Source organism: Cotesia glomerata, linkage group LG3 (genome assembly GCF_020080835.1).
Source record: "Cotesia glomerata isolate CgM1 linkage group LG3, MPM_Cglom_v2.3, whole genome shotgun sequence".
Lineage (NCBI taxonomy): Eukaryota > Metazoa > Arthropoda > Insecta > Hymenoptera > Braconidae > Cotesia > Cotesia glomerata.
In genome coordinates, this window is record NC_058160.1 from 14,289,514 (window position 1) to 14,316,731 (window position 27,218).

At 36.5% G+C, this 27,218-nt stretch overlaps 1 protein-coding gene and 1 long non-coding RNA gene across 14 annotated transcripts in view; one reads left to right on the forward strand and one right to left on the reverse strand.

Annotated features, from left to right (window-relative positions):
- LOC123261717 (potassium voltage-gated channel protein Shaker) overlaps positions 1 to 27,218 on the forward strand; it is a 1,350,734-nt gene that overhangs the window by 202,885 nt on the left and 1,120,631 nt on the right. The gene's annotated exons all lie outside the window — the stretch shown is intronic.
- On the reverse strand, positions 8,341 to 14,939 carry LOC123261743. 2 transcript variants are annotated; one of them, XR_006508746.1, is made up of 5 exons: positions 14,686 to 14,939; positions 14,545 to 14,598; positions 9,447 to 9,685; positions 8,954 to 9,331; positions 8,343 to 8,573 (listed from the first exon to the last, which is right to left on the reverse strand). It is a non-coding gene; the product is annotated as an uncharacterized LOC123261743 (long non-coding RNA). The 2 variants fall into 2 exon arrangements; XR_006508745.1 differs by having other exon boundaries at positions 8,341 to 8,573; positions 8,954 to 9,685.

Consider the following 27,218-nt stretch of genomic DNA (forward strand, 5'->3'; position numbering starts at 1 on the left):
CAGGTGCGTCATGACCACCTTATACGGCCGACCCCACACATCTTTGTCGACCTCGTATATGAGCTCTTTCCAGCATCTTCTTTTGCTCTCTTTTATGGCCTTATTAAGTTCACGACGAGCTTTTTTGTACTCTGCGATCAGCACTGCAGAGTAAGGTCGTTGATAGCCACGCTGTGATATTCTTCTCTTTCGATGACACTCTTTACGGAGGTTGCTGATATGATCATTCCACCAGTGTACCGCAGGTCTTGAATTCATAACACGTTTGCGAGGCATACTGGCATCACAAGCTTGTGTTACTCGCATCATCAGAGCCTTAGTATGTTCTTCTGCACATCCAGTCTCTATCGGATCACTATCGAGGGCTGTTAGCAATACTTCTGGGTCAAGAGATTTCACCTTCCAACCGACGGTGTTAAATTGCTTGATAGGCCCCCGGAGGTTCTGGTCGTTTGACGTTTCCCAGAGTATCGCATGATGGTCACTGGCAGTGTAGATGTCCAGTACCTTCCAGTTAGTGTTACCTTTAGCAAGGCTGGTACTGACAAAAGTGACGTCTACAATCGAGCTTGCGTCACCTTTTGTGTAGGTCGGCGTGTCACCACTGTTGAGCAAGACTACATCTAGTGTAGAAAGAGCTTCTAGCAGCTCTCTTCCTCGTGCATTAGTCTGCTTACTGCCCCAGTCCACTGCCCAGGCGTTAAAGTCCCCGGCTATCGCCACTGGATGATGTTGCTTCGCGTCCTCGGTCAGTCGATCCAAGAAGTCAGTAAACTCAGCAATTGAGAGGCTAGGTGGTGCGTAGCAGCTGTAAAAAACGGATGCCATCTACTGATGCTGCTACAAAGCCAGCGCTGCCATTGGTAGCTACACTCTGGAAAGGGAGCTTACCACAAGCCCAGATCACATCTTTCGTGGTGATATCCGTCTCCCAAGGTTGTCCAGCTAAATGTTTATATGGCTCCGATAAAAGCACAACGTCGAGCTTTAATTCCCGTACTGTCTGCATAAGCAGGTCATGCGCAGCTTCGCAGTGATTGATGTTAAGCTGCAGTATCCTCATGTTCGTTTATTTGTCAGCTTCTGGAGTGCTTCTTGGAAGACTGGACATCGGCCAGAACCAGACCGGTGAGCAGTGTCCTGAGAGCCAGGTTTTTCCGCACATAACGCACATTTCACTTTATTTTGGCATTGAGCAGCTTGATGACCTGTTTGCCCACATTTGATGCAAAGCCCAGATCGGTCGACTTCGCTTTTACATTGGGCAGTAGTGTGCCCAAAGTGCCAGCACTTATAGCATCGTAGTGGTGTCTTAATTGCTCTGACACGGCAATTTACCCAGCCAATCCTTATTTTGCCTGTCTTTCCAAGTATCTTCTGCACTATTGCTGCTGGCAATCGTACCGAAGCAGTTTGAGTACCTCTGTAGGCCGGACGAATTTTAATGACATCTTCAGGTATTTCGTAGTCATTTCCAGCTGCCTCTTGTAAGGCCTTCCGGACATCGTCTTTAGTTGTTTCGTCGTCAATGTCCCGGATTTCAAGCTGTTCCTCTGGGCCTTTACAGATGACTTGCGCTTCTTCTTTAAGGATGCTCTTGATGGTCTCCAGCAAAGCTTGTCCTTTGTCTGCGGTCTTTCTGGAAAGCGTAATGAGCATATTCCCATCGTTCGTCTTTTGAACCTTGTCAACGACGTCACGGGTCTGATCTGGTGGGACATCTTTTTTAATCCAACGCAGTATCTCGGCATATTTTGCCTTCTCAACGGGTCGAATAATTAAGGCATCTGGTTTGGTGAATTTTCGCGGTTTTTCCCGCTTAGGCTCCGGCCGAGATTTGTTCACCGGTTGTTTTGGTAACCGCTCTCTCGCTTGCTCCTTCTTCTCCTTCTTGGATTGGACCTTCTGCCATTCAGTCACCTGAATGGTGTGTGTGTGTGTGTGTGTGTGTGTGTGTGTGTGTGTTTTTTTTTTTTTTTTTTTTTTTTTTTTTTTTAGGGGGGGAATTCTTTTTACGGATTTTAGGCATAGCTGTTTTGCCTGGATATGTGGCAACTCGACGCAGCGTCATACTAAAACTCGACACTAACGCCCCTACCCACTAAACCCTAAACCCCTTTTCCTTCTTTCCTCTACTCCCTCATGGAAACCGCCGTCAGGCATTACTTCGTGAAGGGAGGATCTAGCTACTGCTCTTCCTTCTGGTGGCTATGGTGTTTACTACCTCCCTTCTATCTTCTGCTATTTGCTCTTTTTCTTTCGGTGGAACGCAAGTCTTTAAGGACTTCTGTTGCAAACGTGTTGGTAGCGTTCCAGGCAGCTTCTGATGACAACATTGCTTCTACTAGTGAATCTGGTTGCATTCTCTGGTTCAGGATCCTCTCCAGTTCTTCACGCTGTGGATCGAAACGAGGACATACAAAGAAGACGTGCTCCGCGTCTTCAGCAGCTCCTGGGCAGGACGGGCACTCCGAAGAGTCATCGTGCTTAAACCGGTGTAGATACTCTCGAAAACACCCATGTCCCGACAACATCTGCGTAAGATAGTAATTGACCTCACCATGATTCCGGTTAAGCCAAATGTCGATCCGAGGTATGTGACGGTGCGTCCACCTACCCTTCTCTGCAGCATCCCATTGTAGTTGCCATCGGCCTATGCTCTTCTGCCGTTCTTCAATTCTAAGTTCTTCAGGGATCAGTGCAGTTGACCTTTTTCGTTGGTAAAGGGCCTGTCTTTCCTCTGCTAGAACTCTAAGAGGTAGGGTTCCAGCAATGACGCACACTGCTTCTTCTGATATAGTGCGGAAGGCACTAGCTACTCGTAGGGCACTCAGTCGATATACTGGTCCAGCCTTTCTCCATGATTCTTGTGTCTTTAATGCGTTGGCCCAAATGGATATTCCGTAAGTGAGCACCGATATGACTACTGATGACAATAATAGCCTCCTGCTCTGTTTTGGGCCTCCGACGTTCGGCATCAGTCGTGCGAGACTAGCCCTCACTACTGACGCTTTGGCACTGACATGTTCCACTTGCTGCTTGAAGTTGAGTCGGGCATCAAGCATCACTCCCAAATATCGGATATAAGGTTGTGATGTGATTTCTTGTTCGCCGACTTTCAGCTTAATGGTCTCTACCACTTTTCTGCTGGTAATAAGTACTGCCTCAGTCTTGTGTTGCGCCAGTTGCAGGTTCACTGCGTCCATCCACCGGTTAACGTGCTCAAAAGTGAGATCGAACATATGATTTATCTCGTCAAGGTGTTTGGCAACGATCACTACGGCTACGTCATCTGCATATGCTACGAGTTTGACGTTTCTTGGCAGAGTTAGTCTTAATAGACCGTCATACATAATGTTCCACAGGAGCGGGCCTAGAACTGAACCTTGTGGTACCCCTCCAGTAATATCATACTCCCTCGGACCGTTCTTCGTGTCATACTTCAGGACCCTGTTTTCAAAGTAGCTTGCTACGATCTTAAGCAGGTATTCTGGTACATTCTTCTCTTGGAGGGCCTGCATGATGCATTTCCAATTGGCGGAGTTAAAGGCGTTTCTGATGTCTAGTGTCGCCACCAGGCAATACTTCTTCGTTACACCTTTCCATCTGGTTCCTGCGATTGCTTCCTTGGCCGTATCAACAACCTATTTGATTGCGTCCAGGGTTGATCGTCCTTTCCGGAATCCATACTGATTGTCTGCCAGGAGTAGGTCGACTACTGCTTCAATTCTCTGGTGAATTATGCGCTCAAATATCTTACCCGCCGTATCTAACATGCAAAGTGGTCGGTAAGATGACGGTTCTTCTGGTGGTTTCTTCCCTTTAGGTAACAGTACCAATCGTTGCTGTTTCCACTTACGAGGAAAAGTCCCCTCCTTGAGGCATGCATTATAAGCGTCGAGGAATAATGTTGGAGCTGCCTTTATGATGGTTTTCAAGGCTATATTAGGGATTCCGTCCAATCCCGGCGCTTTATTATTCCCTACACGGTTACAGGCCTCCAGTAGTTCTTCTTCAGTGACAGGTGGAATGTCGTCCAGTTCGCCTGGCGCCAACTGGTAATCGAAGTTGCGTTGCTGTGGGAACAGTGCAGTGACGATTTTCTGAAGAAGTTGAGGACACGTAGGTGATGGCATTTGTTGTTTTTTCAGGTGGGTCATAACCACCTTATAAGGCCTACCCCACACGTCTTTATCCACCTCGTATATAAGCTCTTTCCAGCATCTTCTTTTGCTATCTTTGATGGCTTTATTCAGTTCACGACGCGCCTTTTTGTACTCTGCGATCAGCTCCGCAGAGTTAGGTCGTCGATAGCCACGCTGGGATATTCTTCTTTTCTTTAGACACTCTTTCCGAAGAACACTGATGTGGTCGTTCCACCAGTGCACTACCGGGCGTTGGCTTATGCTGTGTTTCCGGACCATACTGGCGTCACAGGCCTGGACAACTCTTTTCATCAGGTCCTTGGTCATTTCTTCTGCGGATTCAGTAGTAATCGGTTCACTATTAAGGGCTATTACCAATGTGCTTGTGTCAAAAGGCTTCACTTTCCATCCAATGGTATTGAATGACTTGATTGGTCTTCTTGTATTCCGGTCCTGACGAAAATCCTCGGTACGGAAAAGTTATATTTTATGCCATCTAGCATTTTCGGAATTACAATTTAGACGCTTTATTTGTTGTCACAAACGCACCGGGTAGGAGTGCTTACAATCGTGTGGAAAGAAGAATGGCTCCGCTAAGTCATGAGCTTGCTGGTTTGATTTTACCTCATGAACATTATGGATCTCATTTAGATTCTTATGGTAAAATTGTAGACAAAAATTTAGAAGAAAAAAACTTTGAATATGCAGGGACAACTTTGGCTGATGTTTGGAAATCGTTAAAAATTGATAGCTACGATGTAGACGCAGAGTATATAGCACCAAAAGAAGATGATGGCGACACCGTTCAATTATTAATTGATGATTGGTATAGTAAACATATTCGTGAGTCTTAATACTTACTACAAATTTTAAAATGCACAAATGAAGAATGCTGTGGTCAAACTAGAAGTAGTTTAAGAAGTTTGCTTCCAGACGGATTTTTGCCTCCACCAATTAAATTACAGCAAACTCAAAATGTATTAATTGTATCGCAAGTAAATTCTGATGATAGTATATATGTCGATCTACTTGCTCGTCTTGCTGTAAAACTTCAGCCTACATCTACAGATTTTTGTCAAATTCCGTATGATTGGTTTTGTCCATCAGTCCATGATAAACTGGCTAATAGGACATGCAAAGAATGTGGCCTATATCACACGTCTAATAAAACTTTACTGCAACATTTAACAAACTTACATCCAAAACGAAAAAGAAAAGATGAAGTAGTTCGCCGTGTACAACCAAGTCGTATCGCAGCGCGTCGAGCTCGAGAGCTGCTATGCATATTAGGAGATGAAAGCGCTGGTACAGAAAATGCAGAATGGGTAGATGACGATGAAGTTGATGGTTCTTTCGAAAAAGTCGAAGAAGATACAGCAATACCGATTATTGATATTTCGGAGCATTTGAAGAATCCTTGGACTTTGGAGTAAAAGCCGATTAAGTAGAAGAATTATTTATTGATTGTTAATGAAAATATTTATTAATTTATTTAAATTTTATCATTAAATAAAAAAAAATTTAAAATATCAAAATTTGTTTATAATTAACCACAAAATATTTTACATTTATAGGGGGGAGGGGTATTTAGCTTCTGTGACGCAATATTTATAGGGGGGGTCACAGAAAGTGTGACGCAGCGTGACAACGGGGGGGAGGGGGTAAAAAAAAGCGGATTTCAGCGTGACGTATTTTATGAACGGCCCCCATGGAGAAATATATAGGTCAAAAATATATGTCGCATATATAATATATATGCTGCATATATTTACGCAAAAAAAAACATGTCAACATATATTTTTCACATAGATGCTGACAAATATGCAGAGATACATGCTTACATATATGTAGACATATATGTAAACATATATGTAAGCATACACTGAAAAAAAAATTTCTAAGTTTGAAAATTTTTTTACTCAAATCAAGAAAGTTAAATTTTTCAAAATTACTTTCTTAATTCAAGTTAAATTTTTTTCTGTGTATCTCTAGACATTTATATGCGCACATATATGTGAACATATATGCACGCAAATATGTGAACATATATCTACGCATATATGTGAACATATATGCGGACATATATTTAGCGCAAAAAAAATATATGTGAAAATATATATTTGCATATATTTTTCGTATATATATTTTTCCATGCGGGATAGTCTGTGAAGAGGGGCAGCACTAGTGCGTGAGAGAAAAACCAATAGCCATAACCTATTGGTGTCTTTATTTGCCACAATACCTCCTTAATAAACTAATGTGAATATAGATCAATCCAGATTAATCAGTAAAAAAAAAAAAAAATAAAACTAAATAACAAAAGATTATATGCAACGGAAGGTTAGATTAATGATATTATTCTAATTGAAATAATTGGACATTCACTATCATAGAAAAAGTTTTTAATTATGAGTAAAGCTCGAAAAACGAAACATGCACTGATTTGGTGGATTGTTACTAAAGTAATGGATATTCTACCTTTGATAAAGATACCCAAAGAACACCGAAAATTACATGCTGTGGCAGAATTAACATGGGTAGATAATAAAACAAAACGGACGTCAAAATCTAAAATGAAAGTATTAGCAATCGATAGTAAGTAACATTCAATATGTAATTAGTAAATAAAATCCATAGTGTACTAAGTCTTAACGCTGTAGATTATTTCTTATCTAGAAATCTTCATGATTCTTAGATACATTTATACTCAAAATTTGAAATTTAATAAATATAGAAGTTCAATTTTAAAGTCAACTAAGTTTGAGTAACATTTACTTTATGAAATATATATTCGAAAATTTCACATTTTTTGCGGAGGAAAAATGTCATGTTTGTTATGATGTTTAATTATTAATCTAATGTTATGTCCAAAGTGGAGCAGAATTCGTGCCCTGACTATAATATACCAGAGTTTACGCTTTAACGTAGGGACTTTGCTAAATTATGAGCGAGGAAACACTTCCGGCCCACACTTTATTTAGACACAATTATAATTTATTTTGGTCCTGGTACTTTCCAACCACTAGACCGGGAACCCAAAAGTATTGCGAAAGGATATTGGTATTTTTAAATAAGTAATTTAAATCAGTTTAAATTGTATAAAATATATTAAAATTATAAAACTCGAATTACACGTTAAATGGTTACAAATAATAAATTCTCACAAGGAGTAAATTGATTACAAAAGTAAATCGTAAAAACTTACAAAAATTCTATTATGTATTTTTTTTTTATATCAATATGTGAGAACTACAATCGGTTTACACATACCTTGATTGTTACGTCGATACACGTGGGTTTTTATTAGAATGATCAGTATTTATTTAATTGTAATTGATATTTAATTTTAACTTTATTGGAATTTTAATAAGAAATTATTTTGAATATTATTACGATTCTACTTGACTTATTAATGAAACTTTTATTAAAACACTGAGTTTAATTTAAAATAAACTATGTAGCTGCGTGAGAGAAACCCGGTCACTAGCTATTTGGGCGATCCGCACACTTTAAGGTCAGGATGACGAGAGGGAGTTCAAGCCAAGCTTCTTTTGGGTCTCGAATTTCCACCGTTTACAAAATTATTATTTTGGGGGAAAACAGTATCCAATCAACTGTCTATTTCCCGAGGCTTCTACCCTCTCTTCCGGGTTTCCCGAAGATTATTATAATAATTATAATATTATTATATTATTATATATATATATATATATATATATATATACCCTGACAGCCATACAGACCGCAAGTTACGGCCAAATTGTATCGCTAAGTTGTCGTCAATGTGCGACCGTATTTTGAAAGTAACTTGCCAGTAAGCATTGACGGGCAAGTCTTGATGATAACTTTCCTTTAAATTGGAGATAACTCTTACCAATATGGCGGACTGCGAATTTTTCCCTTAGAGTCGATAACTGATTACCAACAATAGATACTTGAACGACTAGCAATTAAATTTAAATGCTTAAATAGGTGGCGCTGTACGATAATGCTTAAATTACGAATAAAAATCGGGAAAAATTTGTGGAAAAATTTTGAAAAAGAAAAAAAAATACAAATAGCTTTCATATCAAATGAAAATTTATTAAACAAAACTATTATTATTATTATTATTATTATTATATATTATTGCCGAATTTTCATTTTCCTATTAAATAAATAAATAAAATTATGCAGTCTCATCTGCACTATCAGCCTTTTCCTTTGTACTTTTATTAGTATTTTATTCATCTGAGCTCTCGTCTATTGGAATCCAAGTACTATTTAAAATAGAAACACTTGTTCTTCTTTTCTTGGCTGCTGGTCCTTCAGATTGTATCTTATTTTTGCAGCGTTGATAAATGCAGGAATTCCCAGCCTTCAATGCTTTTTGTATAGCATTCTTTACATCAGTCTCAGTGCTGTTGGGATACATTTCCAATAAAGCTTCTGCAAAAAAAGAATATTAACAATGAAAAGTCTAATATAATTTACATGATATTGACAAACTAATCAATGACAAAAAATAACGGAAAAATACTGAGAGCGGTCAATTAATAGTGAAAGAAAACGAATCACAGCTCTATGATGGTCACAGAAATAAAAAATTCTACAACTTGATGAAGGTAAATTGGTTAAATGAAGTAGCAGGATACGTATTGGGTTTAGAAAGGTCATATGAAGCATTACATGTCAAATTATCGAAATTTATAACCAAAACTCAAAATCAAAGGGCTTAGACTTAAAATGAGAAAAAAGAAAAAAAGAATTGGATAAAAATTAAAGTTCTTAACCATAAAATGACCCACTTATAATCAATGCATACTTACTACATAAATCATAAGTAAGGCGCCTGGAATGCAGCGGAAACTTTTCATCACCCTCAGTTCGATGCCCAATCCAGTTCGAAATCACATGGAGAACAAATGTTTGTAAGAAATTTTCAGCAAATAAAAACAAACCGAGAAAACAAATTATGAACAACATAGGTAATTAAGAAAGTAAAATAAATAAACTTATGCAGAGAAGGGGAAGCCAGCAAACAGGTTTATGTTATGAATGCAATCATCTGCAACTGAATATTCAAAATACAATACGAAGATTAATCTGACATGCAGTTTTTGAAAGAGAGTTTGTAAATGTTTATTTATAACGTACACTCAAAGAAGATAGACATTCTGTCCTCCATAGGTACTCTGTTAAAGTTTCTAGAAAGAAAAGTTGTTATATGTTAAGTGTATTCTGTAACTTGTATTCTAATTTCATGACAAAATAATGTCAAAACTGTATTTCTGACGGTTACGTCTCATACATTTTTAGTACCTGTACTTGTACATTTATAATTACACATTCTTACAACGAGCTGTCGTGCTCGAGTTGCAATTCTTAGAATGGTAGACAAATGCATCATATAACCCAATTGATCGCTCAAAATCAGAGACTAAATAAGGCTTAGCTTTAAATTGATGCAGTGTTGATCCTATCTTGAAACTTACAAAATAGCGTTTTTTTTTTTTTTAATTTAATTTGTAATTAAAGTCTTTGGTCATGATCATATATTTCTGTAAATAACAAAAAAAATTTTTAAAATCATGATTATTTATAATGTTTTTTAATAAAATATTTTCGAATTCGTTGAAGAAAATGGAATAAGTAATGTAAGAAATTACTTTCTTTGTTAAAAAGGCATTGTAGGGGTAATGCTTTTATGAATATAAAAGGTTTGAAATTGAATAATAAATTTAAGTACCTACCACTGACATTACATATCTACCTGGCAGTCAGCCCCTGTCTACCTGCCCATATAGGTAACGTATACATGAACACAGTACTTATAATTTATGTAGGTAAACTTTAAATATAAAAATTAATGAATAGTTCAATTTCATAATAACCTTTGTATTTTTTTTTTGGACATAATTATATACCAAACTAACCCTGATTAAACAGAATGATTAAAAAATTTTTAATCATTTCAAATCATTTTTAATCGTTAAAAAATAATTGAAAATGATTCAAAATGATTAAAAATTTTTAATCATTTTAAATCATTTTTAATTATTAAAACATGATTGAAAATGATTCAAAATGATAAAAAAATTTTTAATCATTTCAAATCATTTCTAATCGTTAAAATATGAATTCATCAAGTATTTTTAGTCCCTCGGCTAAAGAGGGAAGCCCGTATGCACTTTTGGGTCCCCGGATTCTGGTTGATGATATTTACGTATTTTTTGCCGAATATCACAAAAAACTAGGTTATTTTTCTCGCCGATGGTAAGTTTAATTGTTAATAACAATTTAATTGTTTAAAACAATATAAATCAGGAACGACTGATTTGACGGGGAAGTTTAGTTAAAAAAAAAATATTAAAATTAAAAAACGAACAAAAAATGTCCTTATCATGAGACGAAAAAAAATTCAGTTCTCGGTAACCACTGGAGATTAAGAAAGGAAACTCATGGAAATCATAGAGTAGACTCTACAGAAAATTTCCAGACCCATAATCGATCGATCAACCCCATGGACACCGAGTAACAGCCCCATAAAGGGTGTTTTTTGACTTATTTGACGAAAATTTGACTTTAAAAATTCATATCTCAGTGTCCACTGAGAATTAAAAAAAGGAACTTCTAAAAATTGTAGAGAAGACTCTATGAAAGATTTCCAGACTCATAATCGATCGATCCACCCTATGGACACCGAGTAACAGCCACATAAAGGGCGTTTTTTGTCTTACTTGACAAAAATTTGACATTTTAAAATTCATTTCTCGGTGTCCGATGGAAATTAAAAAAAGAAACTTCTTAAAATTGTAGATAAGACTCTATAAAAGGTTTTCATACCCATAATCGATCGATCCACCCTATGGACACCGAGTCACAGCCCTATAGGAGGCGTTTTTTTGACTTATATGTCACAAATTTGACATTTAAAAATTCAATCTTTGGTGTCGACTCGAGATTAAGAAAGGACACTCATAGAAATCTTAGAGTGGACCCTACAGAAGATTTTCAAGCCCACAATCAATTGCTCAACCCCATAGACACCGAGTTACAGCCCCATAAAGGGCGTTTTTTGACTTATTTAACAAAAATTTGACATTTAAAAATTCATTTCGCGGTGTCCACTGGAGATTAAAGAAAGGAACTTCTAAAAATTGTAGAGGAGACTCTATAGAAGATTTTCAGACCCATAATCGATCGATGCACCCCGTGGACACCGAGTGAATACCCCATAAAGGGCTTTTTTTGACTTATTTGTCACAAATTTGACATTAAAAAATTCAATGAACGGTGTCCACTCGAGATTAATAACTTAAACTCATGAGAATGATAGAGTGGACTCTACAAAAGATTCCCAGGCTCATAATCGATCGATCAACTCCATGGACATAGAGTAACAGCCTCATAAAATCCTGTTTTTGACTTATTTGACAAAAATTTGACATTTAATAATTCATTCCTTGGGGTCCACCGGAGATTAATGAAAGAAACTATAAAAAATTGCAGAGAAGACTCTAAAGAAGATTTTCAGACCCATAATCAATCGATCAACCCCATGGACACCGAGTAACAGCCCCATAAAGGCGTTTTTTGACTTATTTGTCACAAATTTAACATTTAAAAATTCATTTCTTGGGGATCGAGGGAGATTAAAGAAAGAAACGTCGAAAAATTGTAGAGGAGACTCTACAAAAGATTTCCAGACCCATAATCGATCGATCTACCCCATAGACAGCGAGTAACAGTTCCATAATGGGTTTTTTAGACTTATTTGTCACAAATTTGACATTTAAAAATTCAATCTTTGGTGTCTATTCGAGATTAAGAAAGGAAACTTCTAGAAATCATAGAGTAAAGTCTACTGAAGATTTCCAGATCCATAATTGATCGAATAACCCCATGATCACCGAGTAACAACCCCGTAAAGTGCGTTTTTTAACTTATTTGTCAGAAATTTGACGTTAATAGTTCAATCCTCAGTGTTCACTGAAAAGTAAGAAAAGGAACTCTTCTTGAAATCTTCCGTACAGTCTACTCTATGATTTTCATGAGTTTAAGTTCTCAATCTCGAGTGGACACCGTGGATTTAATTTTTAAATGTCAAATTTTTGTGAAAGAAGTCAAAAAACGCATTTTATGGGGCTGTTACTCGGTGTCCATGGGGTTGATCGACCGATTATGGGCCTGGGAATCTTCTGTAGAGTCCACTCTACGATTTCCATGAGTTTAAGTTCTTTATCTCGAGTGGAAACCGAGGATTGAATTTTTAAATGTCAAATTTGTGACAAATAAGTCAAAAAACGCCTCTTATGGTGCTGTTACTCGGTGTCCACGGGATGGATCGATCGATTTTGGGTCTGAAAACCTTTTATAGAGTTATATCTACAATTTTAGGAAGTTTCTTTTTTTAATTTCCAGTGGACACCGAGAAATAAATTTTCAAATGTCAAATTTTTGTCAAGTAAGACAAAAAACGGCGTTTATGGGGCTGTTACTCGGTGTCCATGGGGTTGATCGATCGATTACGGGCCTGGAAATCTTCTTAAAAGTCAAATTCACGATTTTCATGAGTTTAAGTTCTTAATCTCCAGTGGACACCGAGGATTAAATTTTTAAATGTCAAATTTGTGACAAATAAGTCAAAAAACGCCCTTTATGGGGCTGTTACTCGGTGTCATGGGGTTGATCGATTGATTATGGGTCTGGAAATTTTCTGTAGAGTCTACTCTATGATTTCCATGAGTTTCCTTTTTTAATCTCCAGTGGTTACCGAGAATTGAATTTTTTTTGTCTCTGTATTTTTTTCTGCCTATCGTCCGTCGTTAGAGTCCGTGGGTTGTGTGCGTGCGACAGAGAGGATCGACCGCTACTTGTTGTTTTTTGCGATATCTCCGAAAATAATCATTTTATCAAAAAAGTAATAAGGGCATTTTTTGTTGGTTTTTAACTTTAAAACTTTTTTTTTCCAATAAACTTCCCCGTCAAATCAGTCGTTCCTGATTTATATTGTTTTAAACAATTAAATTGTTATTAACAATTAAACTTACTATCGGCAAGCAAAATAACCTAGTTTTTCGTGATCCTCGGCAAAAAATACGTAAATATCATTCATCAGAATCCGGGGACCTAAAAGTGCATACGGGCTTCCTCTTCAGCCGAGGGACTATTTGTGATACGAAACAATATTATGAATTTTTAATTTCAATTCAAAAGTTTTAAATCATTACAGCTACAGAAATTTCATGATAAGAAATAATCTGGCATGATTAAAAATTCTTAATCCAAACGCAATCATTTTGAATCATTTCATAGACAAAAATTTCAAAAGTTTTTTATGATTAAAAAGGATTCGACATGATTAAAAATTTTCAATCATAACTAAATCATTTTTAATCATTATAGAAGTCAAAAATTCAACGATTATTTTATGATTCCATATGATTAAAAATTTTTAATCCTAAATGAATCATTTTAAATCATAAGAGGTGACAGAAATTCACGGAGTATTTTATGATCAGAAATGATTCGACATGATTGAAAAATTTTAATCATTATTAATCATTTCATATTTTGACAATTTCTCAGTATTTGAAATGATTTATAATGATTAATTGTGAAATTTCTAAAATGATTTACATGATTTGGTATGATTAAAAATGATTAAAAAATTAATCATTTTTAATCATTTTGTTTAATCAGGGCAAAGACTATTTCATGATTGGAAATGATTTGACATGATTAAAAATTTTTAATCCTAACTGAATCATTTTAAATCATAAGAGGTGACAGAAATTCACAGAGTATTTCATGATTGGAAATGATATGGTATGATTAAAAATTTTTAATCCTAACTGAATCATTTCAAATCATAAGAGGTGACAGAAATTCAAAGACTATTTCATGATTGGAAATGATTTGACATGATTAAAAATTTTTAATCCTAACTGAATCATTTTAAATCATAAGAGGTGACAGAAATTCACAGAGTATTTCATGATTGGAAATGATATGGTATGATTAAAAATTTTTAATCTTAACTGAATCATTTTAAATCATAAGAGGTGACAGAAATTCACAGAGTATTTCATGATTGGAAATGATATGGTATGATTAAAAATTTTTAATCCTAACTGAATCATTTTAAATCATAAGAGGTGACAGAAATTCAAGGAGTATTTCATGATTAGAAATGATTTGAGATGATTAAAAATTTTTAATCATTATTAATCATTTTATATTCTGTCGATTTCTCAGTATTTGAAATGATTTATAATGATTAATTGTGAAATTTTAAGAATGATTTACATGATTTGGTATGATTAAAAATGATTAAAAAATTAATCATTTTTAATCATTTCAAATCATTTTGTTTAATCAGGGTTGATGTATGTTTAAATAATACTGTGAAACTAACCTTCATTTTGATTTTGTTATTAAGTCACTTCCTAACACAAATGCTTGTTCAATACTGTAAATAAAAATTAAATTATTAAATTTATCAAAGTTAACAAACGTTTATTTTAGATTGATACAGTCTATATTATTTTATACAAACCTTTGTAACTAACAATGTCCAACTAATAAACCTCAATGGTAGTAAATGAGAGATGCAACCATAATTTATCATCACTTAATTTGCGTATATTCCAACCTATTTTTTGGTGAAATTACTTATATACAACTTACTAGAAAATTTTTACCTAACAATTGTTGTGGTTAAGTTGATCGCAATTTTCTATTTAAAGTTGATGACAATTTAACCGTAACATTTTGAAGGGAAAGACTTTCCTTATAACTTTCCTTCAAAATGCGGCCGTACATTTCCGATAACTTGTAGTACATATTTAACACATATTGTAGTCAAACAGAGAACGGCAAGAACTTTCCGTAAACTTGACGACAACTTAACGGAAATCACTGAAGTACAAGTTCTTGTCGAGAAAGGTATGGCTGTCAGGGTAGGTACATAATTTTATGTCAAATCCGAGTACTAGTGGCGTCACTACTAATGTGGGTTCGATGGTATGTTACTGTGAGTTAATTGGAAAAAGACCGGCTTTCCTTTGTTCGTGCTGATTGTTATTTTTAATTTAATTTTGATTACAATTTGCTTATTGTATTCTTACAAAATAAGAAAATGGGAATTGATAAACATTACCGAGTTGAATGGGAAAAAAAAGACATGTTCAAAAGTATGTATTCATATTTCATTATCAGTTTTTCTATATAAAGGTTATGTTAAAAATTCCATAAATTCATAAATAATACTATCTTTAGAAATTTACTGTCCGTTAATTATTGTTAACAGTACATTTAATTATTAAATATAAATATTTTCTAATAATAGTTGTATTATATTTGCTAATAGGGTGGCTTTGTAAAGCACCGAAGGATTTGATATTATCAGGTCAAGGAGAGGCATATTGTAAATGGTGTCGGGTGACTTTACGTGCTCACAAGCATGATTTAAAAGTTCATTGCAGCAGAAAAACTCATCAACACAAGGCAACAAGTTTAACTAGTAAAAAACAGAGAAAGTTAACCGATACAGGTAAATTATTTTAAATGTACTTTAAATAAAATTAAAAAAATTTTTTGTTAATTATTTGTATTTTTAGGTATCACTACTAAACTTGAATCAAAGACAAAAATCGCAGATATAAAACTTGTTTTGCAGATTGCGGCTCATAGTTCGACTAAAAGTATTGACCATCTGAGTGAATTGTTGAAAAGCCTAGGCAAAGGAAGTGATTTAGAAAAACTTCGATTACATCGGACAAAAGCTTCTAAAATTATATTAAATGTAATTAGTCCTGGTATGCTGAAAGAACTTATAAAAGATATCGACGATGAAGATTATTCGATAATTTTGATGAATCGACGGATGTTTCTACAGTAAAATACATGGCTTACTGTGTACGTTATTTTGGCAAAAAACTAAGCAAAATAGTTACAACTTTTCTTGCTTTTAATGAAGTTGGTGAAGCGACGGCCGTTCCCCCACGAAAAAAATATATATGCCCTTATACATTCTCTGTATATATTCGAGGATATAATCTAACATATATTCAGGAATATATACAGCATATACTCAAATTCGGAATAAGATATATGCATGGATATATCTTAAATCATATATGCTAGCATATATGCTGGAATATATGCTGTAATATATGCGAACTTATATCGCGATATACATTTCAGAAGACATGAAAACATATATGCTGACTGGTATTCTGCTTCACTTTTCAACTTATTCTACTATCAACTGAAATTGTTACAGATCTTCAATTAAAATTATTAATTACAATTTTATAAATAATTCCATACTTTCAATTTTAGTTACTACATTATTTATTAGTAAGCATTAGGTCAACATTTCAAATTTATTAGGATGTACACACGCTACACATATTTCATTGGCTGTTTGTTTCACTATTATGACTTTTTCCTGAGTACTTGATACATTTATTGCTGCTAAAGTTTGTGGCTCATCTTGATATTCTAAAAAAATATAATGTTGCAATTTTACTCCAGGGAAAAATGTATTCCGGCATTTTTCAAAGTAATTTCCAAAAGCAAAACATTCTAGTTTCTTGTCTATTTCTACAACTACAAAAATTACAATTTCGAAAACTTCGCCATTGGATAAAAGTACTGAATAATTGTTTCTTTTTTTCACTTTACGGTAAGCCTTACTGTGGATCATCTCCTTATTAACTATAGCCCTTTTATAATAATCTACAACACTGTCATTATCAATTTGAATGTTGACCCGTTGTAATGCTAATTCTTGATCTAATGGTAATTTATTTTTTGAATTTTTTTTCCCGATTACTTTAATATTGTCGATTTTTTTAAAATTAATTGAATAACTTTTTTTATGAGTTAATTCTTCTAGCAACTTGCGCTGCCGGTAAGTTAAATCTTGACCATGTATCTCTTGTAGCTTATTTAATGCAAATATAGACCTTACGGATTGTAGAATTTGTAATTCAGCAGAGTTCGAGCTTTTCACTAATTTCTTCAAAATCTGGTGGAAATTTTCATAGCAGAACGCACTATGAGTCCACAGTGGTCCCCAGTTCTGAACACTTTCCGCTAAATGAGTTAAAAGATGAACATTGAATGAAACATGTTCAAGTCCATAGAGTAGTTCAACGTCTTTGACAAATCTGAAGATACATTGCTGTGCATAAAATACTTCAGCTTCTAGGACGCATGTCTTAAGAAGTATCGAAGTTGCTTCCACTAATAAGCTCCAGTGCAATAAATATTTATGTGGTAAATATGGTTTCAAACTTGGTAAGCTGTAGAAGAAGAGCCATACAACTAACTCATGAGCTTTTAAATGTGCTCGATCTGAAATTTTTCTCGGTGTTCTGGAAACATCTAATGATGGTTTGATTGACATAATAAATGCATCAATATCTTTAATTTTACTACCAAGATAAAACGGTTTATCATGGTATTCCGAATTAAACCACAGCTTTAAAAATTGACGACAAACACCAAGTGGAATGCAATGCATCCAATCAACATCTAAATTTTTTATGATATCGAAATCTGGTATATCAATTAATGTTGACCGTTGTTTTATTCCTTTTTCTGATGTCTCTGCATGCCTTAAGGTTTCTTGGTGAGACCGCAGCCCTTCTCCAAATGCATTGCCCTCTTCGTCAATTGGAAAAACTCGAACATGTCCATTACCTTTAGTAGTCTCCTCTCCGGGATGCTTGCACAATCCGCAGCCGTAAGCTCCTCGAAATGATTTTGAGCATCTTAAATTAGGATGCTCAAATGAATCACATACACCGTTCAGAATTTTAAATTTTTTGTGAAATTTCATTCCATTGTATGTATAAGAAATTCCTTGATTTGCTAATACCTTAGCTTCTTCGACAAACGGCTTTAAATATTCATTCATCACTGGTTTTCCTGTATCCAAATAAATACTCACTAGCATTATATGTAGCTTCCTCAAGCTAGGATCAAGTTCGTTTATTGTACATAAAATTGGAGTAATTGAGGTTTGCGAGCTCTTGAACAACGGCGTTCCATCTACGCTGAAGTTCAAAGATAACAAGTCTTCACTTGACATGTGACGTTTATACAAATTTCCATCCATTATGTCTTCAAATGCATAAGAACACTTCTTTTTACGATTAATTGAATATAACAACTTCTCATGGTGTTGACTACAAAATTCAATAAGTTGCTGAGCTAAAGACATATAAAAAAATACATTTCTAGACTGTTTATTTTCTTTCAACACTACATCAATTCCGCACTTGTTGCAATGTAAAGTTGAATCATCTTCTATAGGATTTATCTCAAACCCTATGTATGATTTACAAGCAGAACATAAATGATGCACTTGAAATGGGAAAGAATATGAATCAATAATTTGCTTATAGTGATGAAATGATGTATAACGTGAAGGTGTATCGGTTAGAGCATTAATCAAGTTCGTCAAATATTTGATGACATCGTTGTCTAAAATTTTCCTAATTTTAACAGCAAGAATAAGCAGAGTTCTAACAATAACATTTCTTGGATACTTCGTGGTCATTTGAATTTGAGAGGCTGCTTCAACTGGAAAAGTATTATCAACAATGCATGGTTGTGAGATAGCATTATGTTCTGCCTGATCAGGACCATCTGCATCATTAGAGTCTTCACTTTCTTCACCTTGGTCAGATTCATCAGATTCATCAGATTCATCAGATTCCTCTGAGCTTCCATTAGATATGAAACATTCGGGGTAGTCTTCGTCTGAATCATACATCTATAAGAAAAGTACAAAAATTATTAAAATATTTACAAATATAACAAATAAATGCAATTATGATGATTAAATATAAAATTCAATACAAAAATTTCTCGATTTATCACTTGAGAATCGCTTGATTGACTTGTCTCGTTTGAATAAGCATCCCAAGTAGTTGACGATAACTCCGCATCCCGGTTAGTATATGATTTTTTAATCGCAGGCTCAAGATTTGACTATTCGTATGAAAAAATAAAAATCATTTATTATAAAATTTCATTCCCTCATGAAAAAAAAAATATTAAAAAAAAACATATGTCGAAATACATAAAAAATATATTTTAAATGTATAAATATAAATATGTTTAAAAAATATATAAATTATGTACAGTAAATATATTTTTAATAACTAACTTTTGGCCGATTTTCATACATATTTTATATGTTTCAAATATATTTTAGATATATTAAAAATATATTTTTTTTTAATTTTTAGCTATGCATTTCTTATGTATTTTAAGATATTTCTTGAATACATCTAAAATATATTTAAAATATATAAAATATATATGAAAATCGGCTAAAAGTTAGTTATTAAAAATATATTTACTATACATATTATTTATAAATTTTTAATATAATTAAATATAATTTAATATAATTAAAATATATTTTTATATATTTGAACATATATTTTTTTTAAATTTTTTTTTCATGTAGGTTGTAAATAGTTATTTGTCATAATTAAAAAGAAACTTGGAATTTTGAATAAATTTATTAAAAAAATATATCTACCTGAGAAATGTCTGCATTATTCAGTAGATCCTCATCACTTTCGTCATTACTATTTGTACTCGAATCACTGTAATGTAATTGAAGATAAAATGCAAATAAATGATCTATATAATAAAACAATAGAAAGAATAAAAAATATTTACGAATCATTTAGCGCTGTGGTTTGAAGTCTTCTCTTTCTGTTTTTCCAATCACTTAATGTACTTGTAGGTATCACTGCTGTGCTACCGTGATTGAGGTATAGTTTATATGGACCACGTTTTTTAGAGGGTTTCATAATAACGATGAAAAAATATCATAAAAATTCGTATGAACTCAATGGTTATTTAATACTAAGTACTTTTCAGATATAAAATAAATTTTGGTAAAACATAACCCATAAAAACACACACACATACTCTAAAGTTAGCATAAGTTTATTAAAATTTTTAAGTCAATATTATTAAGTATTAATAACTATAGTGAACGATATAGGTCAGCTCGAAAAAAATTCAAATTTTAGAAACAATCAAAAATAATATAATCGTTTTAACATACACAGAAATATCAACAGTGGAAATTCATAAATACAATACGAGGTACACATATATTGTATAAATGTATACCTTTAAGACTTACCAACTGTAGATTTAACCTGAGTAATTTACATAAGCAGCTAAATGTTCGGTGAACAAGGCCCAGTAGCGATTAACTCGCTCCTGGGGGACTCCCAAATTCAAGAGACGTACCTGTCCACCGCTAGTTCCCGCAAAAATCGAACCGCCAATAGAAAATCAGCCTCTCGATCACGCCATGAATCGACCGCTTTATTGGCTGATCGCTCCCGCTAGACATGCGCAATAGCCTTCTTCCCCAACTCAACGAGGAAGAAGACGGACTATTGTTATTATCTTTCGCTTCAACGCTTTCGCTGCATCAAGTCGCCATTAGTTTTTCTTTACTTTCGCTTTTCGTTAATAAACCGCATTTCGCTTATTTAATAATTTAATTTGCTTAAATTAATTGTTAATAATTCGCTTTAGTTTGTTTCAGATAAGTTGTGTTATTTGTGCTTTTTTTAACCGCTTTTTTAGTGCCGACAAAGTGTTCAACCACGTGTCAACCGGCTTCGCTTTTGCTAACCACGCTGTAATTTATAAATCCGCTTTTATCTTAACAATCCGCTATTAAACATATTAAATATTGAGTGTATTTAATGTAAATAAATTCCTAGTGTTATTTTTGATAATAATTTACGCGTTTTGGTTGAGATATCCAGACCTAAACCTCATCCCCGCTTTTCCGCTCTTTCAGTAATTATTCATTGGTCCCTCGAGCCGGATCAGGCTGGCTCTATCTCAATTAAATTAATTTATTATTCCGCTTAAAAATTGTGCTGTGTTAAGTGAAGTGTAATACCGCTAGGAAAGGTCGAGTGTCAGGAGCATCGCAGAGCACATCGGGTGCTGCTCCTGATAGTCATTCGTATACCGGTACGCTGAACTTTCCGTTTATTAAGACTGAAAACTCGACTTCGGGCCTTAAATAACCTCGCTATGGAGAATTACACAAGATAGTTGAAAAATGCAATTTGTGCTTCAACTTTCGTGTTCCGCACCGCGCCGCAGATTGCAAGACCGCTCAAGATTGCCGAAAATGTGGTCAACGTCACCACATCTCCATCCATTTTGGATGCACCAACGAAACCAGCTTCACCGCAGTCTACATCTTCCGCACAGGCAACTAATCGTTCCCTTTAGACCGTTTACAACTTGAAATTAACTGTTGATTATTTCAGATCCGCTTTCCGCTCAAGTATTGCTAGCTACCGCTTTATCCCAGGTATGCCCGCATCATGGTAATCCAATCACTGCCAGAGTGTTGATTGATCAAGGTTCAGAGCTCTCATTTATGAGACAGTCGCTCTTCAAGAAGCTTGGACAACCGCTACAGCGTGACATGGTCATGCTCAAGGGCATTGGCAATGTCTCCGCAGGAAGCTCACTAGGTGTGAGCACAATTGAACTTCATTCGCTGTGTACGACCGCATCAATGCATGTCAGCATGCATATTCTACCAACACTGACGGTAGATCTTCCATCGTTCGTGATCGCTGATCCGAAATGGCCGCATCTTGAGAATCTCAAGCTCGCTGACTCGCAGTATCTACAGCCACGCCCTGTAGATATTATTCTAGGTGCATCACCAGCCGCACAGATCATGAACGCAGAGATTCAACGAGGACCTCGCAATGCTCCTATTACACAATCCACCACGCTTGGTTGGATTGTCTATGGAGCTGTCACCGCTAAACACGCTTCAACATCACACGCAGCACTACATGCGTCAGTAGATACTGAATTACAAGACGCTATCGCTAAGTTTTGGGAACAGGAAGAAGTTCCATCAGGAAATTCACCGCTCAACACCGCTGAAGAAGACGAATGTGAAATTCACTTTCGTCAAACGCATTATCGACAGCCTGATGGACGCTACGTAGTGAGATTACCGCTTAAGGCCCTTGAGAGTCGACTTGGCGACTCTATCAACGCAGCTATGGGGTCACTCCGCAGATTTATAACTCGCTTGTCACGAGAAAGAGAATATTCTAACATGTATCGTGCATTCATGGCAGAATACATTCAACTAGGACACATGGTACGAGTACCAGTCAACGAATTGCCCGCAAACGCTTACTTCTTGCCTCACCATGGGGTATTGAAGCTTGATAGTGCCACTACGAAGCTCCGCACAGTGTTCAATGGTTCCTGTGCAACATCTACAGGAATTTCATTAAACGACATTCTCCACGCAGGACCCAAAACGCAAATTGACATTTTTGATGTGATGTTGAGAATCCGTTGCAGCAGGACTCTATTCGCTACTGACATCACCAAGATGTTCAGACAGATTGAGGTCGACTCGCTTGATTGGCCGCTTCAGTGCATTCTCTGGATAGATGAGAATGACTTAATAGACGCTGACTGTCTCAAGACAGTCACATATGGAACCGCTAGTGCACCTTTTGACGCAGTACGTGTGCTTATCCAACTAGTAAAGGATGAAGGACACCGCTTTCCGCTAGCTGTTGCTCCAATGTTGAAAACACGCTACGTAGATGACATCTACGGTGGAGCAGACAACGAAGAAGACGCTATCAAGGCTGCAGTACAAACAAAAGCTCTGTGTGCAGCAGGCTGCTTCCCGCTTGCCAAATGGGCTAGCAATAGCCCACGGTTACTCGCTGAAGTCGCTCCAGAAAAGCAGCTGGATACACCGCTTAAAGAAATCAGTGATGCACCAGTAAAAGTCCTGGGCATGTACTGGAATTCACGCACTGACGCTCTCCAGTTCAAGTACACGCTACCGCCAGAGACGCCCAAGACAAAAAGAGCTATTTTGTCTGAAATCGCTAAGCTGTATGATCCGCTAGGACTTCTCGCACCAATAGTCGTCAAAGCCAAGATCTTTATGCAAAATCTGTGGCTAGATAGAGTGTCATGGGATGAACAATTGTCACCATCAATCATTCACAAATGGACTGGATACCGCGAGGATCTTCGAAACATCAAATCCATCCGCATTCCACGCTGGAATAATATAGCACCTGGAGCAACTATGGAATTGCACGGGTTCTCAGACGCTTCGCAAAACGCTATGGCTGCCGCTGTTTATTTGAGAGTCACTGACGCTGATGGGAACACAAAGGTCTCACTTCTGTGTTCAAAAACGCAAGTAGCACCGCTGAAGACCATGACAATCCCACGCTTGGAATTATCTGCCGCATGGTTGCTAACACAACTGATACTTCATGTTAAAGAAGTTCAGTCGCTTGAAAATGTCAGGATCAATCTCTGGACTGACTCCGCCGTGACTCTCGCATGGATTAAAAGTCCAGCAATCCGCTGGAAGACATTCATCCGCAATAGAGTGGGAAAAATCCAAGAAACGCTTCAAGATGTCTCCTGGAAATTTATTCCAGGAAAACAAAACCCCGCTGACTGCGCTTCAAGAGGTATAACTACGCTAAAACTGAAACAACACGCTCTCTGGTGGCATGGACCAACTTGGCTTCATGAACCAGAATCCTCTTGGCCCACTCTGGAGCCTCCAACCGACAACGCAACGCATCGAGAAGAACGCCAAGGTCTGACACTAGTAACTTAGAAAGCACAAAATTGCCTGCTCCAACAATTACTGTCGCATTACACGCAGCTGTTTCCACTGCTACGGAAGCTTAGCATCTGGCATCGTGCCATCGACCGCTTTAAAAGAGTTCCACAATCTTCGCTGGCCTACCCGCTTACTCCATCAGACCTGGAGCGCGCTAAATTGACCTTGATTAAGTTCACTCAAGGACAATACTTCGCTAGAGAGATTCACACGCTACAAGATGGTGATGGTCTGCCTAAAAATAATAGCATCACTAAGCTGACTCCGTTCATCGACCATCAGGGGGTCCTGAGAGTCGGTGGCCGCTTGAAAAACGTATTGCTGGACCCAGAAGAGAGGCATCCAGCGATTCTACCGCGACAATCACCGCTTACATCAGTTTTGATTGATGATTCGCACCGCAAAACGCTTCACGGAGGTACTCAGCTTACGCTCGCTGACTTACGCAAGAGTGTCTGGATCATTGGAGGCCGTGTTTCAGTCAGATCATTTATTTTACGCTGCGTTATCTGCACGAGACACCGTGGAGAACGCGCTCAACAGTTGATGGGTCAACTACCCGCCGCACGAGTACAGCCAACTCGAGCCTTCTTGCATACAGGACTCGACTACGCTGGACCTATCACGCTGAAAATGTTTCAAGGACGTGGAGCAAAAACATACAAAGGCTGGATTGCAGTCTTTGTATGCATGTTCAGTTCAGCTGTACATTTAGAGCTAGTAACTGACTACACCGCTGCCGCTTTCATCGCCGCTTCACTAGTCGCCGAGGTATCTGCCACACGCTATATTCAGACTGTGGAACCAATTTTGTAGGAGCAGATAAAGAGCTGAAACGACTATTCGCTGCAGGATCCCGCACATTACGAGAATTATCAACCTTGATCGCTCAAGATGGCACGAACTGGAAATTCAATCCGCCTGGAGCTCCACATTTTGGAGGAAAATGGGAAGCCGCTGTGAAATCTATCAAATTTCACCTTCGAAGAACAATCGGAGACTCGCTGTTGACGCTTGAGCAATATTGAACGCTACTGGCTCAAATTGAAGCCATATTGAATTCCAGACCGCTCACACCGCTGAATGAAGATCCTGCTGACCTGGCTGTACTGACTCCAGGTCACTTTTTAATCGGACAGTCACTGACCGCTATCCCAGAGCCATCGCTGACAGATTTACAACCTGCTCGGCTCTCGCACTGGGAACAAGTCCAGCAAATGGTTCAACATTTCTGGAAACGCTACTACCAGGACTGCATCCACCGTTACCAGGCCATTTCAAAGTGGCATCATCGACGCAACCAGATCAAGGTGGGTTCAGTTGTACTGATCACCACTGAGGATCTCCCGCCAACCAAGTGGCCATTAGCCAAAGTAATTGCTGTCCATCCAGGTGAAGATGGACAAATCCGCGTAGTAACTGTTAAGACAGTTAACACAGAGCTGGTACGTCCAATTACAAAGCTCTGTGTCCTGCCGCTAACGCATGAAGAAGATGATCTTGTCAACGCAGCCGCCAACCCGGGGGAGAATGTTCGGTGATCAAGGCCCAGTAGCGATTAACTTGCTCCTGGGGGACTCCCAAATTTAAGAGACGCACCTGTCCACCGCTAGTTCCCGCAAAAATCGAACCGCCAATAGAAAACCAGCCTCTCGATCACGCCATGAATCGACCGCTTTATTGGCTGATCGCTCCCGCTAGACATGCGCAATAGCCTTCTTCCCCAACTCAACGAGGAAGAAGACGGACTATTGTTATTATCTTTCGCTGCATCAAGTCGCCATTAGTTTTTCTTTACTTTCGCTTTTCGTTAATAAACCGCATTTCGCTTATTTAATAATTTAATTTGCTTAAATTAATTGTTAATAATTCGCTTTAGTTTGTTTCAGATAAGTTGTGTTATTTGTGCATTTTTTTCACCGCTTTTTTAGTGCCGACAAAGTGTTCAACCACGTGTCAACCGGCTTCGCTTTTGCTAACCACGCTGTAATTTATAAATCCGCTTTTATCTTAACAATCCGCTATTAAACATATTAAATATTGAGTGTATTTAATGTAAATAAATTCCTAGTGTTATTTTTGATAATAATTTACGCGTTTTGGTTGAGATATCCAGACCTAAACCTGATCCCCGCTTTTCCGCTCTTTCAGTAATTATTCACTAAAATATATTAAAAAATTATTATTATTGCCATAGTTGATTATACAGAATTTTTATTATTCCATAATTTTAAAAAATTATAAAAACAAGTTAGTTTGAAAATAAAAATTTAATAAAAAAAATAAACATTCATTATTTATATAGCACATGTACATGTAAACGATTATATTATATCAGTTTGCCGCCAATTTGTAAATCAAGATGGCAGCTTTGACAATACGACGCAAAGCCGCCTTTCAAGAGTTGAGATACAGATTAAACACAATACATACGAATACAGATAGTGCGTTTCGATTCTAAATGAAATTATGAAAATTTATTGTTAATAATAATTTTCATTAAAAAAAAAAAAAAAAAAAAAAAAGGACAATGGCTACTCCAACTGTAATAGGAATTAAATCTAGGTAATATATATAGTACAAAAGTGATAGAATTCAATTTTTTGGGTTAGCTAGATTATTTATTTTTAAGGTTACTGTATTGTTATTAATAATCAATGAAATTAATTTTCTATTGTCTATACAGGGTGTCCCAGAAGTAACGGACGGCCTTGAAGCACCTGATAGAAAATTAAATTCTGAGACGAAAAGTCCTCAGCCATTTTTTAATCAGACCCATAGATAATTAATTATTAATTAAAAACAGTAGCCAATCAGGAGCGAGCTTTAGCGGTAAGGCATCGGAACGGTAAGTAGTAGGGAACGGTGCGAGCGAGACGCGAGAGATAGACTGATGAGTAGACTTGAACTGCAGCTCGCGAGATTGGAATAGCATACAAAATGAAATAAAAATGTGTGTGTGTGTGTGTGTGTGTGTGTATGTGTGTGGCCGTGTCTAATTGTGTGCTTATGTGCGTCTGTGTGCGCGCCCGCGTGTGTAGGTGTAATTTATCGTATGAGGATGTAATTTTCTTGTGTGTGCTAATAATTACGGATAAGTGTGATCGTTCGGGAGTGTGTGCGGGAGTTTTTGCGTGTGTGCGGGTGTGTTTGTGTGTGTATGTGCGTCTGTGTGTGCACTCGTGTGTGTAGGTGTAATTTTTGGTACGTGGATGTAATTTTTTTGATCGTACTGATAATTACGGATGCGTGTTATCATACGTGTGTGTGCAGGTGTATTTGTGTGTGTTTATGTGCGTCTGTGTGTGCACCCATGTGTGTAAGTGTAATTTATCGTATGTGGATGTAATTTTCTTGTTTGTGCTAATAAT